The sequence below is a fragment of the Camellia sinensis genome, unplaced genomic scaffold (assembly GCF_055761805.1).
Source record: "Camellia sinensis isolate YWXY unplaced genomic scaffold, ASM5576180v1 Unanchor3, whole genome shotgun sequence".
Classification (NCBI taxonomy): domain Eukaryota; kingdom Viridiplantae; phylum Streptophyta; class Magnoliopsida; order Ericales; family Theaceae; genus Camellia; species Camellia sinensis.
In genome coordinates this window covers 14,689,329-14,703,313 of record NW_028129178.1, presented here as the reverse complement: position 1 = coordinate 14,703,313, position 13,985 = coordinate 14,689,329, and the positions used below count along the sequence as shown (strand labels likewise).

At 34.0% G+C, this 13,985-nt stretch overlaps 1 protein-coding gene across 18 annotated transcripts in view; it reads right to left on the bottom strand.

The window, feature by feature from the left end:
• Positions 1-5,200, bottom strand: part of LOC114304640 (rRNA biogenesis protein RRP5-like) — a 130,689-nt gene extending 125,489 nt beyond the window's left edge. For 14 of the 18 annotated variants that reach the window (XR_014358621.1, XR_014358627.1, XR_014358619.1 and 11 more), the window contains exon 1: positions 4,562-5,200. The gene's annotated coding sequence lies outside the window, so the exon portion shown is untranslated. The remainder of the gene's footprint in view (positions 1-4,561) is intronic. The other 4 variants (XR_014358623.1, XR_014358620.1, XM_082912471.1 and 1 more) reach the window with 2 other exon arrangements.
• Between the last annotated feature and the right edge of the window lie 8,785 nt (positions 5,201-13,985).

Here is a 13,985-nt window from a genome sequence, read left to right as displayed (position 1 = left end):
TGAACAGGATGAAGATGGGGAAAGAGAACAAAAATTCAACTATTTAATTTCTTGTATTTGTTTAGCAGGAGAAGGGTGGAAAATACAACAAAGTTAAATATCTTATACAACCCACACCAGAATGGCAACTTTGCTTCTAGATTCTTACAAAAAAATACAGTCACTTTTTTCTCTCATTAAAGTAGCCAACTATTGTAACTTTCTCACAAAAAATTAAACCAAATGCAAATGAGAAAATAAATTTTCCTTTCACCTTTTCTTTCACTTCACTATCTATCACTATTGTTTTCCATCATATTTTTTACTCTAATCAAATGGACCCTCAAGATTCTCATTGAAAAGTTGCAGTGCAAAGCAAGAAGCCAAAGAAAGAGAAGCAGAGAAAAGCTGAACTTCTTAACTACATCTTGTAAAAAAATAAATAAAAAGTGAAAAAAAAAAAAAAAAAAAAGAAGAAGAAGAGAGAATCAAAAACTACACTCAAGTCAATCAAAGAAACGTCTCCAGGAAATATCGAATTAGTAGTGGCTTATCTCCAAAAACCGGCTTTGTATGAATTTTACTTGTCAAAACAAGTCTAAGCTGAGATTGAGCCTAGCTCCTATGCTACTGAACCAAGCTCAAGCTCCTTGTACTTGGCCGGCTTCATCTCATTTAACAATGCTTCACTGCAAAAAAGTAGCATCAATCTTTTCCTACTTAAATGGTACAAAGAAAATTCCACATAAAGACTTAAATATATAAATAAAACCATCAAAGCAATCATGGCTTACTAAGCCAAACCAAGCCTTAGCAAGCTCATCAAATAAATTGAATTCTACACCATTTATAAGTGAGCTTGACTTGTGAACTGAAGCTTGTACCCTATACAGCTTTCTGTAAAGAATGCACCTCAGACAATAAAAAACAACAAACATCAGGATAAGAAGAAATTATACCATTCAAAACCAATCAACCACCTCTGAATTCAAATGACAGGACTTTTTTTTTTTTTTATCAGCAAAAACAGAATTTATTGAATAGATCAAAAAAGAGGCAAGGATGAGGCATCCTCTACAAGTAAGAAAACACAGAAAGAAAATGCATCTCCAACAAAACAAAAAATAAAATCCAGAAACAACTCCTAATCCAATAACCACTTGCATATTCATGCCACCGTCATCCATCTAAGAATAATCATGGGGAGAATTTGGCTAACCATGGGCCATGCAACTTTTCAACCCCCAGTTAGCAGATAAGTGGGATCTCAAGGATGAAAAGTTCAAAGGATAAATTATTTATCAAAAAAAAAATTCAAAGGATTGCAGTTGTCATTTCCTTTTTCCATTGTTATAAAATCCTATTTTCTCATAAAGTTTGTACAAGAGACTATCAGGTTTGAAAGAATTTTGGTCATCATTGAAAAGAATATACAAAATAAAAATAAAGAAGATAATCCAAATTCTTAATTAAAAATCGACACAAAAATAAGAAGAAAAACATCTCCACAAAGGTAAATAGCCTAAAATTGCAATGCTTTCTAATGCAATATCATGCACAAGGATCAAAATTTTGTTGCAGCATGACATTTAAAAAGACTCCGAAAAAGGAATATCTAGTAAACATGCCGCAAATGCAATGGAAATAGCAAAAAAAACTTTGAAAGACAGGTGAACACCTGAAGCACAGAAGAAGATTTATTAATGCATATTAAAATAATTTCCAACAGCGCTATTACGGCAAAAGCACACTTAGAACAGTTTCAAAGCTGATATTCTTTTGTACTATAAAATAATCATAGACAAAATATAACATTGTCATATGAACTCAACATTTTAACACAAGTAAAACAATTCAAAATAAAGGTCATAGCAATTAGAAACTAATATTCCAAAAGATCTTCCAGTTATTCTGATATTGGTTCACCTCTTCTCCTTATCTACTTATTCTCAAAGAAATTCGAGAATTTTTTATGCATATGCTTTTGGGTTCTAAAAACTCAACAATAAGGCTAAAAGAATAATAACCTTTTGTTCTTTTTAGACTATATTGCTGTCGGCAATAAATTCAAAATAATAATAATAATAACCATCCCAAACATTTTACGAGCAGTTTTCAGTTTTTTATGAAAAGTTTACTTTTATGAATATCAGCATTTTGGTTTTGCAACCAAGCTTTATTGTACTAGAAAGCAAAGACATTCAGCTAATTCCATGCAAAGAGAATTTTCATTTCTGTGCAGATAAAATAGATTCAAAGAAACTTTGATGTCAAATGCATTGTCTAATTCCCCTGCTAAAATGAATATAGAGACCATCACTCTGGTCCACTATTGCCATATATGACCAAGCTTTGAAACCATACTGTTTAAAGTCTCATTTTCAAAAGAGATACTTACAAAATTAGGGCCACCATTATACAGAAGCTCCAACAACTCAAGGAACTAGACTATCTAAACCAGTAAAGATCATGTTATTGCCCATAAACTACGCATGATACGAACATGCCGACACAGGAAATTTTCAAAATATCAAGACATAACACATTAGTAATCCAAAAAAGGGATCAATATCAAATGTTTCGACTCCAAAATAAAAACTACACCTCCATTAAAGATTCTCCTGTTGTGCTCCTAGATGCATCACCAAAAACAAATCACTGAAGACTCCGGCCCATTTCTTTCTTCTTCCCTCTTTTTTTTGACAAGTAAATATATTAGAAAGGTGCCAAAAAAAGGAGCACAATCACCACTTTACACCGGCTATGTTTGATTTCGGTTTGGAGTAGGCAGATAAGATACCCCCGAATGTGTAAGCCAGGCAAAGGCATTTTAGTCATTCACATGCAAAAGAGTTATCCCCGGTTTAACTATCCCACCCCTAGGACAAAATAATCCCTCATATGTAGGTAAAGGGGTCACATGGGATTAGCTATTCTAAGCAACTTTTGCAGTACCAAATGTGGGATTATTTACGAAACAACACAAGGATGAGGGAGGAGTCACAAGTCACTACATCTTAGTTGCCAACTTCATATGCAAATGGAAATACAGCATGAGTTACATCAGACAAATCAATAACAAAGGCACATATGCTTCCACAGTCCACCATTAACAGTTGGCCTCTGAAAACTCCCACTAATGAAAGCCAACATAACTTGATCATTCATTTAAGAATGGAAGTCAATGGCTTTCATGGATGAAATAAATAGACTTGGTTATCAAAAAGAGGACAAAGCATGTTGTTCTTCTCATGCAATATATATATATATATATCGAGCTTTTTTTCTCTTGCTAAAAAAATAAAAGAACAGAATTCGATGTACATCATGTACTAAACAAGCTCTCAAATACTTAACACTGATAATTAAACAGCCAAGACATAGATAAAAGATACTTGCAAACTGCCTTCAAACACAAAGAAAGAAAGAAAAAAAAAAAAATTCAAAATGGTGCGAATCAAAGAGGGGCTCACTAACAATGGCATTTTAAAGAGCAGTTCTATTTTCACAAAAATCAATCACAAAAGCCGGCACAACTCTAACATGGTACAAGACCCTATTTGTGGAATTTAATAGGTTCATTTTAGCGAGTCAAAAACTACCCTTCGAATGTTCACAATAATACTAGAAGACAACATTTTTCATTCATGTCATTTTAACTAATACTATGAAACAACAACACTTTAAACATCAAGATGGTCAACAGAGAAAATTATCAAAGTGAACACAAATTAGACAAAAATAAAAACAAAGATCAAAAGCTTTCCTGATCTGCTGGATGAAATTACCCACATCATAACCCATACAAGTAACAGGGCATAGTATCCATTCTCGTATGCAGAAAATCAAAGCACAATCTAAAAAATAAGAAAATCATAACTAGAAAGGCCTCGAAATAAATAATTTCCTCCGCATAAAAAAGCAGTAATAACACAATGATATGGCTATGCTGCCTAGTATTGTAAGCACAGCACAATTAAAGATCTCCCCAGCTTCAACAGCCAAGTATGAGCCAAAACGTTCAAAGAATCATAGCATATCATTCTTTTGAGATGAAAAACATAAATGTTTCAAGATTCCCAAAAAATTAAAGTACCAGAGAAACACAAAACAAATGCCACTAAAACAGATCAGAATATGAAAGTAATGTGGGTTAAACAATGTATAAACCAAACTAAAAAGAGAACTGCAATGCAATACCACTTTCAAATTAAACAAAGATCATTTCAAAAGATAGAGACACCTAATATGGTGAATCATTCAAAACTAGAGTCATCATGTACATCATGTACTAAACAAGCTCTTAAATAATAATTAAACAGCCAAGACAGAGATAAAAGATATTTGCAAACTGCCTTCAGACACAAAGAAAAAAAGAAAAATAAATAAATAAATCAATGAAAAGGAAACCACAGTGCAATCAATTTCAGAGTTGGGAATTTACGAGACTACCAGAATGTTCTACGAGAATTTCACACAAATTCTACAGATACAAGTCGAGAATTCAAACAACTAAATTTGGCACAATTAATATGTATATATGTAAATATATAGCACATATTATGTATGTAAAATTACTAACCTTGTCAATTGTGGCGAAAATGGACATGTTCCGTGACCTCCCAATCCCCAGCCGCCGAATCAGCGCAGACGACATCCGGGTCGGGTGGATGCCGCCACAGCAGGAAGAAGCGATTTCCTCCCAATCGTTTTTTTAAATTTTTTTTCCCCTAAACGTCTCTCTCTCCCCTCCCCCGTTCCCCCCCTCTCTCTCTCCCCCTCTCTGTTTCTCTCTCTAGGGTTTCCCTGCCCTCCCATGGCTTCTCACCTCTCTTCTCTGTGCAGGTTTCTCTTCAAATCTCTCTTTCTTCGAAGCCGTTTTGGGAATCTTCAACCTTTATGGAGTGAGAGACATGGTGAATTCACATAATTTGACGGGGGACGATGCTGGATCTATCGTTGGGGAGAAGAGAACGGAGAGGACGTTGAATTGGGGTTCCGTTGCCGAAGAAGGCGAGGAATGGAGGCGGATTGGTTGGGAATGTGAAGAAAGTGGAGGAGGAGGAGGAGGGGTTCTCACTGTCGATTCTAGAGAGAGAGAGAGAAACCCTAACCAAAACTGTTAAGAGAGCGATAGTGGGTTCGGGATGCGAGCTTTAATCGCAAATGAGGAGAGAGGAGGATAAAAAGATATAGCCGTTGTTGGGTACCAAAAACACACCTCAAAATTCTAACAAAAATTCCGATAACCAAATTCTTTTGAAATTGTAATTCGAATAAAAAAATTCAAAATTCTTTTCCAATTGTGTAATCAAACACACAATTCAAAATTTAATTTAAAATTTTTTTCAAAACTCGTAACTAAACTCTTTTTAAAATTTTATTTAAAAAAAATTTAAAAAAATATTTTTTTATTTTATATTTTAAAATAATGATTTTATTTTTTAAAATATTTAATTTTTTTTAATTTCAAAAAAATTTGGATGGCCATATATATATCTAAACCATAACAAATTATTTGGCCAATACTTAAAAAAATAAGGGCAAATTACAAACACCCATCGAGGTTTGGTGAAAATACGGATTCCCCCTGAGGTTTGAGAAATTACATCCCGCCCCCTGAGATTTATATTTCCATAACAAATTACCCCCTGAGATTTTTATTTTCATACAGATTTCCTCTTAATTTGTTATGCAAATTTGACCTTCAGGGGGCAATTTGTAATTTCTCAAACCTTAGGGGAAATCTATATTTTCACCAAATCTCGAGGGGTATTTGTAATTTGCCCAAAAAATAACAAAAAATATTTTTCAATAAAATATAAAAATAAAAAAAAATATTTTGATTAAAAAGTTTTTGAATTGAGTTTTGAGTTTTGAGTTATATGTCTGATTATGAGTTTTAAAAATAGTTTTTGAATTGAGTTTAGAGTTATGTGTTTGCTTATGATTTGAGTGTGGAGTTGTGTTTTGAATTTAAAAATTTTACAAAAATGAAATAAAATATTTAAAATGACAAATAAATTTTTCTTAAAACGTTTTTAAATATTTAAAAGAAATAAATTCGAAAATTTTCAAAATACAACTCAAAATTCAAAAATTTAAAACTCAAAATACAACTTAAAACTCTTTTCAAAACTCAAAATTCTTTTCAAAATTCAAAATTCAAAAAATCAAAAATATTTTCAAAACTCATAACTAAATAAATTTTTATTTTTTTTAAACTGAACTCACAACTCCACACTTAAAATCACAATTTTACACTTAAATCATAATTATAAAATTAAACTAAATGGATTTTACCTTTAACTCTTACACTCACTAATATGCCTTGCACGTACTCTCTCTCTCTCTCTCTCTCTCTCTCTCTCTCTCATACAGAGATGAAATTAGGATTTTATTACTACAGGGGTTAAAAGATAAATAATATTTTTTTACCGTATAGACAAATACACATATATGTACAATATGATATATAAATTATACATATACACATAAAAAAATTTAAATATCATATAAACAATCTCTAATAGAATGAATAAATTTTTTTTTAGAAAAATAATAGAGAATAAAAGATGAGAAAAGAATGAAGTATATATCTTTTATACTAAGATGCTATTTTATTTATAAAATAATACATACATATATATATATATATATATTTAGAAGTACTATGGAAAATAAAATTTTCACAGAGACAGAAGGTCATGACCTCTCATAATCTTCTCCTAGTTCTATCCCAGCACACGTACACTCACCTCATTCTTTGAATAAAAATAAAAATAAAAATTATCTTTATATTTTTAAATTTATTTTATTTTATTGAAATATATTTAATATTTAATATACAAATTCTATTTTTATAAAATTGATATTGTTCTAAAAATATATTTAAAATTTTAAAATGCAACTAATATTTCACATATTTAATAAAAATTTAAATTAATAATCTAAAATATATAAAAATTTATAGAATTAAAATAATTTGTATGACTTAAGTTAATATAAATAATAAATTACTTTTCTAATTAATATATATATATATATATTGGTAGGGGAAAACGTTTAGAATAATACAATTGTAAATAAAAATATATTAATTCAAACCACGCAAATAATAACTCAAACCGAAATAATAATATAAAAAAAAAAATAGTGGCCATGTTTGATCTCACACACAAAGTAAGATTTGTCCCCACACAAACTAAACTTACACATCACATAGACTAGACTTGTATCCCTACACATATTAGACTTGCACCCTACACCCTACATACATTAAACTCATGTCTTACATAAATTAGACTTGCATCCCTACACAGATTCAACTTGCACCCCTCACAAATTAAACTTGCACTTCACACTAACTAAACTTTCACCTTCACAACTAACTAAACATAGTAAGAAAAATACACAAGCGGGATGTTAAAGCACAAAAACTTGCATATTTACCGACATCCTGCAAATAATTATAAAATAAAATTAATAAAACATACATGAACCTATATACAAGATCTTATATACAAGATCCTAATGCAATTCATTCATGAAATTCAACTAAAGATCCGACTTCTAAAATATATGACATATGAATCATCTCAAGACATGAGATAGCGCACAAAATCACATAGTAAGATTAAACTCATATATGCAAATTTAGCCAGATCTTAAGGTATAAAACATGGATGCAAAGCATGGATATGATAACAAGCTTGATATACTACATATGTACAGATAGGGAAAGCAAATAAAAGAACGTGATAGAATGAAGTGGGAGTAGGGAATTATTACAACGCTTTGAATATTACAAATAAGATTTGGGGGGAAGAGCAACAAAAATGTTACAGCAAAATATCCTCACAACTCTCTCTAACTAAAATAAAAGAAAAATAGGAGCTTTAGGGGGCCTCTGAGACCATCGGAGACTGTTTTTCTTGACATCGGGAGGCTGTTGGGTTTTGTCTAGAAGAGGTGGCTAGCCGACCAAAAGTTAGTCGGCCGGCCAATCAGATCAGGACAAAAACTCTATTTTGTTCAAACACCAAAAAAACAAATGAAAAATATGCAAGTGGCTCAACTAACCACTTCCAGTTAACTTACAACAGGTTTATAACATGAAGTTGAAGCAAGAAAAGCAATATAAGAAAGAAAATGCAAGAAAGTAAAGAAAATGAAAATTATGTAAAATTTACCTTCCAAAGAAGAATTTGATTTCCAAACTTCCTTTTCAAGTTTATGAATTGTGTTCTCAATTCTCAGTTCGAAAATTTGAAATTCTAGTTAGAATGGTATTTTTGGGTTGTTTAACAGTGTGTGTGTGTGGGGAGTTATATAACTTTCTGTTTTTCTCAATTTCAACAACACTCACTCTCTTTTCGATTAATGCTCAAGAATATGTCTCTTACAGAATTTCTGGGCTAGTTTTGATATATGGAAGATGCTATATCAGTGTATGGAAGCTTATAGCTCAAATGTTGAAGACTTCTCTCTTTCTCTCTATATATCTCTCTTTTTCTCTTAATTCATTCCTCTTCCCTTTCATTCATTCCTTTGTTCCTCTATATAGCCAATGATGGAAGGCCAAGTCAAGGAAGTGGGAGACAAGGTGAGAGACAAGTATAATGGGGTGACAAGGGTGGTTGTATTGGATGCTCTCTTTTGGGAAGAAGACAATCACCCTTTGACAATAGAGGCCAAATGAGGATAATAGAGGGGGTGGGTGTGTACATCGTGCATGAATGTATCAACAAAAGATCTAAAATGGCATGACCTATACGCTTTCAACAAGAATTTTGTCGAAATTGCCCTACTCCTGGGCAAATTAGCCGATCGGCCAAAAAACCTTGGCTGGCTGGCAAACTAATTGGCTGGCCGGCCAAAAAAGCTAGCTGTGGTTGACTATTTTGCACGAAACAAGATTTTTCAACAGAGTTATCATCATTTCCTCCTATTTCTACACTGTTCTTTGCTCGTTTTCCTCAGAAAAAAGTTTCATTTTGAAGTTTAAAAGTGAGCCTCGAAATACTACGAAATATTCGGAACAAAGAGCGGAAAGAAGGTTTCGAATGAGAGTTTTGAACAAGACTTAAACACTTAGGCCAAAATAGACTTAGGGTTGGAACTAAAACATAAATTCTATATTTCTTACTGAGAATTATGCGAGAAATACATTCCTATTTTTATCATCGGGTAATCAAAAGAAAGCGCTCAAGTATTAGGGTCGGTCAAAAAAGAGGTGTCTGTAGTCACCTCTTAAGTGTCACTTTCTCATTGATGGAGGTCTAATTAGGTAATCTCAACCATCTTTCAATTTGTTCAGTAGCAGTGGCAGACAACTATTACTCCTGAAATTTACTATATATGGTGAGATTAATTTCTTTTCCTATTATGGAAATAAACTTTTGCATATATCATATTAGTATCTATATGCAATTATTGGTCTATACATTTGTCTAAATCTTAGAAGCCTTATTTCTCTATAAATAAGGGGTTCTTCTTCTTCTTTATTGGGGAAGCTCTTTCTCTTGAAAATCTCCATAGTAGAAGCTCCAGTTCTTCACAAATTTAGCTTTAAGAGTTCTTTTTGAGCAAAACAAAGCCTTTTACCATTTTTTGCATATGTTTTATATCTGAATTAATCTTTGAACTTAGTCTCTTTGTTCCTACGAGAGTTTTACAGCTAAATCTCTGCTACTACATTATAGTTTTCAACAGTAACATATTCTATACATATGTTCTTAACAATACACTATACCAGCTATTTTTCTGCTAATTCTGTTAATATTATGTTATATTTTAGCCTAAATAACTGCATTATTCACATTCTTTGAGGCGTAAGACCACTTGTACACTTTCGTAGATGAAAATAGAGGATGGTAGGCGTTAAACATGCCTCTCTAACATCATAAGAATCGTGCTCAACTCCATCTGAACCCAAAGGTGTTTCTTCAGCAGTAATTTAGGAACCTTCCAAAGGCATTTTGGCTAGCCTTTCAAGCTTCTTGAACACTGTCTAACAACTCTAACGATATTTGTACACTCTGCTTAAGAAGGATCAACTAACCACATATAATTTGATATGCCAGATTAGCCTTTTAGTACCATCTCAATGACCTCCAGTAGTAAGCCCCACAAGCCCAACCACATCGGTAGTTGTCAGTAGTTGTCAGCGGCGGAGGCAAAGAGGGTCTAAGGGTCACGTGCCCCCTTGAGTTTTGGATTTTTTTTTTTTTTACAAACATAAAAAAATACTTTAAATAAAAAAAATTATAAAAATGTTATTTAGAGTGAAATGTCAATGACATTTTTTAAATTATGATAACAATAATGGTTATTCTGATTGAAAATAAAGAGACTACAATAAGTCTTATTATTGTTTATGAAAATTTCAATATAGTGGTGATGTCTATTATAATTGACATGAAAAATAATTAATCTCAATAAAGATATGGAATTTATTGGATTGTTAGTTGCATTTTGACATGTTTTGTTCATCCTCCATGTATTTCTTTACTATTGATTGGTGATATCACATGTCAATGATGACGCAATATTACTATTATATTGAATTTTTACTCATATTTGGTATAAAAATTACTTTATCATTATATAATTTATCTTAAAACTTATATCCACGACTTTTTTTTTTTTTTTTGGTCCATGATAAACTAGTTACAAATAACATTATTTTTTTTATTTTTTATTTTTCTTGAAGTCAATCGTAAAAATTTATGTGAAATATTTTTGTAAAAGTTTTTAATTTAATAATTAATAAGTGTCTTTCTGATTTAATTTCTTGAGTCCGCCCTCATATGCCAGATCACTTAAAGCCTATTTGGACCATATTCATACATCTAAGTGCATCATACCGTGCCACGTGTCTGAGCATAACCTCAAAACACCTTTTCCCTTGAAATAAATGTTGGACAATCTTCACTGTATTTACCAGATTTAATTCTATTGTGTACACAACAACAATTAGAATTTAAAGAAATAAAGAAAAGGAGAGAAATTGTTTGATTACAAAAATCAAACTCAAAATAAAAATAAATAAATAAAAACACAGATTTTATTTTGTTACAAAAACAAAATTAAAATCTGATTAAATAAACAAATAAAAACAGAATTAAATTAAACAACTTACTTGGTTAATTTATATGAATAATTTTTCTGATCAAGTCCAGTGTTTAACACTGTGTCCTTAAGACAGATTCGTCCTCTCCACGGTGCTTTCAGAATTTGGACGTCTATCTCTCAGGATGAAATGATCTACCACAAACAATAGCAGCACTACAAATTGTTTGCCTTACGAACACACTAAGTGTTTACACTCTTTCTTTCGGAAATAAAATGCAGCAAGATGAAGAATATAATTTGCAGAGGATGGAGTACGAAAAATCTTAGTAAAATCCAAATGGGAGGCTAGTCTATTTATAGATGTTATGGTGGCTTTTCGTTTTGAATTGAACAGGTATGAAACCTGTTAATTCTGTTTGAAAACGGGAAGGGCCCTGACATAATATAATACTTGGGATCCCGCCCGTTATTTTCTTTGGGCGGGCATATTTACAATTTGAAAAAAAGTCCCGTTGCGCTCCAATAAACTCGCGCCAGTGTTTTAAATATTGTGGGGCCACATCATCAATTATGTTGTAGAAAGCGTCGTTCTTGTGGTCCCTCAAGTCGATGTGGCCTGAATAATAATTATGTGGTCCCAAAGACCGGGCCCAACATGTTTTCCCAATTCTAGATGGGCCTTCAATTATAATGCTCTTGGGCCTATGCGGTCTTTGGGCTTCATCTCTTATATTGTCTGCAACCCATTGCTGTATTGCTGCTGGAACTATGTTTTAATCGCAATATTCGCCGACGACCAACACGGGGTTTGAATTATTATTCTGTAATTGTCTTAATCGCAATAAAATTTGGGCCTTCTCTCTAGTGTCCACTTCTTTCATAGTTTGGTTGGGCCTATGTTTATTGGGCCGCGTTGCTTACTGATGGGCCTATCTCTAGTGGGCTGATGTACCATATGTCTGGGCCTATTTTAAAATAACTAATAAACATTAAATGGGCCTCATTGTTGTAATTGGGCCGTTAGTTTGTTTACCAATTACAGCCCATTTACCCAGCTTAAACCTGCTCAGAAATGGAATTTATTAAGACGCATAAATTCAATAAAACTGCATTTTTATTTAATCATAAAAATTTACATAAATATTGTCCCATCGCCAATATTTTACATAATATGAAAGCTCGTCGAGTACAATGGTCAGTGCGAGACAATAGTTTACAGGGCTAATAATCCCAAAGCTGGATAATTTGATCCTCATCCTGCGTGCAATAAGCTGGGTAAATACAGTCTCCGAGAGGCTTCTGCGACCAGGGGCTGTCAGCCACGTATACATTGTCGCTGTAAACGTCCGGATTCCCAATGCTTTCCGGAGGTTGTAGTTGAACAGGCACTCTATTTTGTACACTCCCTCGTTGCCCGGCATGGAGAAGTCCACTGCTCTGAACCATATCGGGTTCGTCAAAGTGTCGTAGAAGACCCCTGATAGCGTCTTCTCTCTCCAATGGATGTGGTTCGATACATCCGTTGACGTGGAATAACGAACACCCGCATTGGAAGTGGAATATCTTCCTGCGTTGGGCCTTCTTCTTCGCATTATGATGCCTCTTCTTGATTGGCTCTGGCGAACAGGGGCTCGTCGATTGTGTAGAATTCTGCGTTTCGGATCGTCCACGCTTTGAGCCCGGCGTGTTCATGTTTTTCCAAAAACTCTTTGTAACTGGAATCCGCTCCAGGGTTGCATAATATAATACTTGGGATCCCGCCCGTTATTTTCTTTGGGCGGGCATATTTACAATTTGAAAAAAAGTCCCGTTGCGCTCCAATAAACTCGCGCCAGTGTTTTAAATATTGTGGGGCCACATCATCAATTATGTTGTAGAAAGCGTCGTTCTTGTGGTCCCTCAAGTCGATGTGGCCTGAATAATAATTATGTGGTCCCAAAGACCGGGCCCAACATGTTTTCCCAATTCTAGATGGGCCTTCAATTATAATGCTCTTGGGCCTATGCGGTCTTTGGGCTTCATCTCTTATATTGTCTGCAACCCATTGCTGTATTGCTGCTGGAACGACCCATACTGTGTCTGTAAATGGATGAACATACGGCAATGGGGGATTAAATGAAATCCGGTCATAATTTGATGACAATTTGTCATAATTTAACCAGAAACATTTTGGGTCGCCATTGGTCCTTGTTGGTCGTCGGCGAAAACAACGCCGAACATTTAATCCGGCTCATCAACGCCTTACAGCGGCAAGAAGATGCTCTATTCGCCGGTATGAAAGCGGTTTCCGAACTAGAAACCCAAGCGACGTCGGACATATATTCCGTCGCTGATGTCTGCTACATCACCGCGCCTTCAGAAAATCAGCCCGTGCGTTCTGGTTCTAGATGTGTAGATAATAAAAAATAATTGTAAATTATTATTCTGTAATTGTCTTAATCGCAATAAAATTTGGGCCTTCTCTCTAGTGTCCACTTCTTTCATAGTTTGGTTGGGCCTATGTTTATTGGGCCGCGTTGCTTACTGATGGGCCTATCTCTAGTGGGCTGATGTACCATATGTCTGGGCCTATTTTAATTCAAACCCCCAATTATTTTGGCTTATATACAAAATTCCCGCCTGCGCTTGCCTTTTTCGAGTTTTAATCCTGGCCGCAGATCTAGGAGCGGCGCTTGCCTTTTTAGATTTTTAATCCTGGCCGCAGATCTGGGCGCGGAGCGGAGACACTAGCCGACAACACGCCTCAAAATGCGGAAGGGAGCACCAATCGGGGGACGACACGTGGCGCGGGGGGAGCGTCCCAGGTAATATTAGTGGGACGCTCCTGGGCACCTATATAACTCACTCCCTAACTCTCTTCCACCAGTATAGTTTTTCAGAGAGTGACTTGCGTCATCCGAGAGAGTAAGTGACGTCATCGAGAGTGAGTT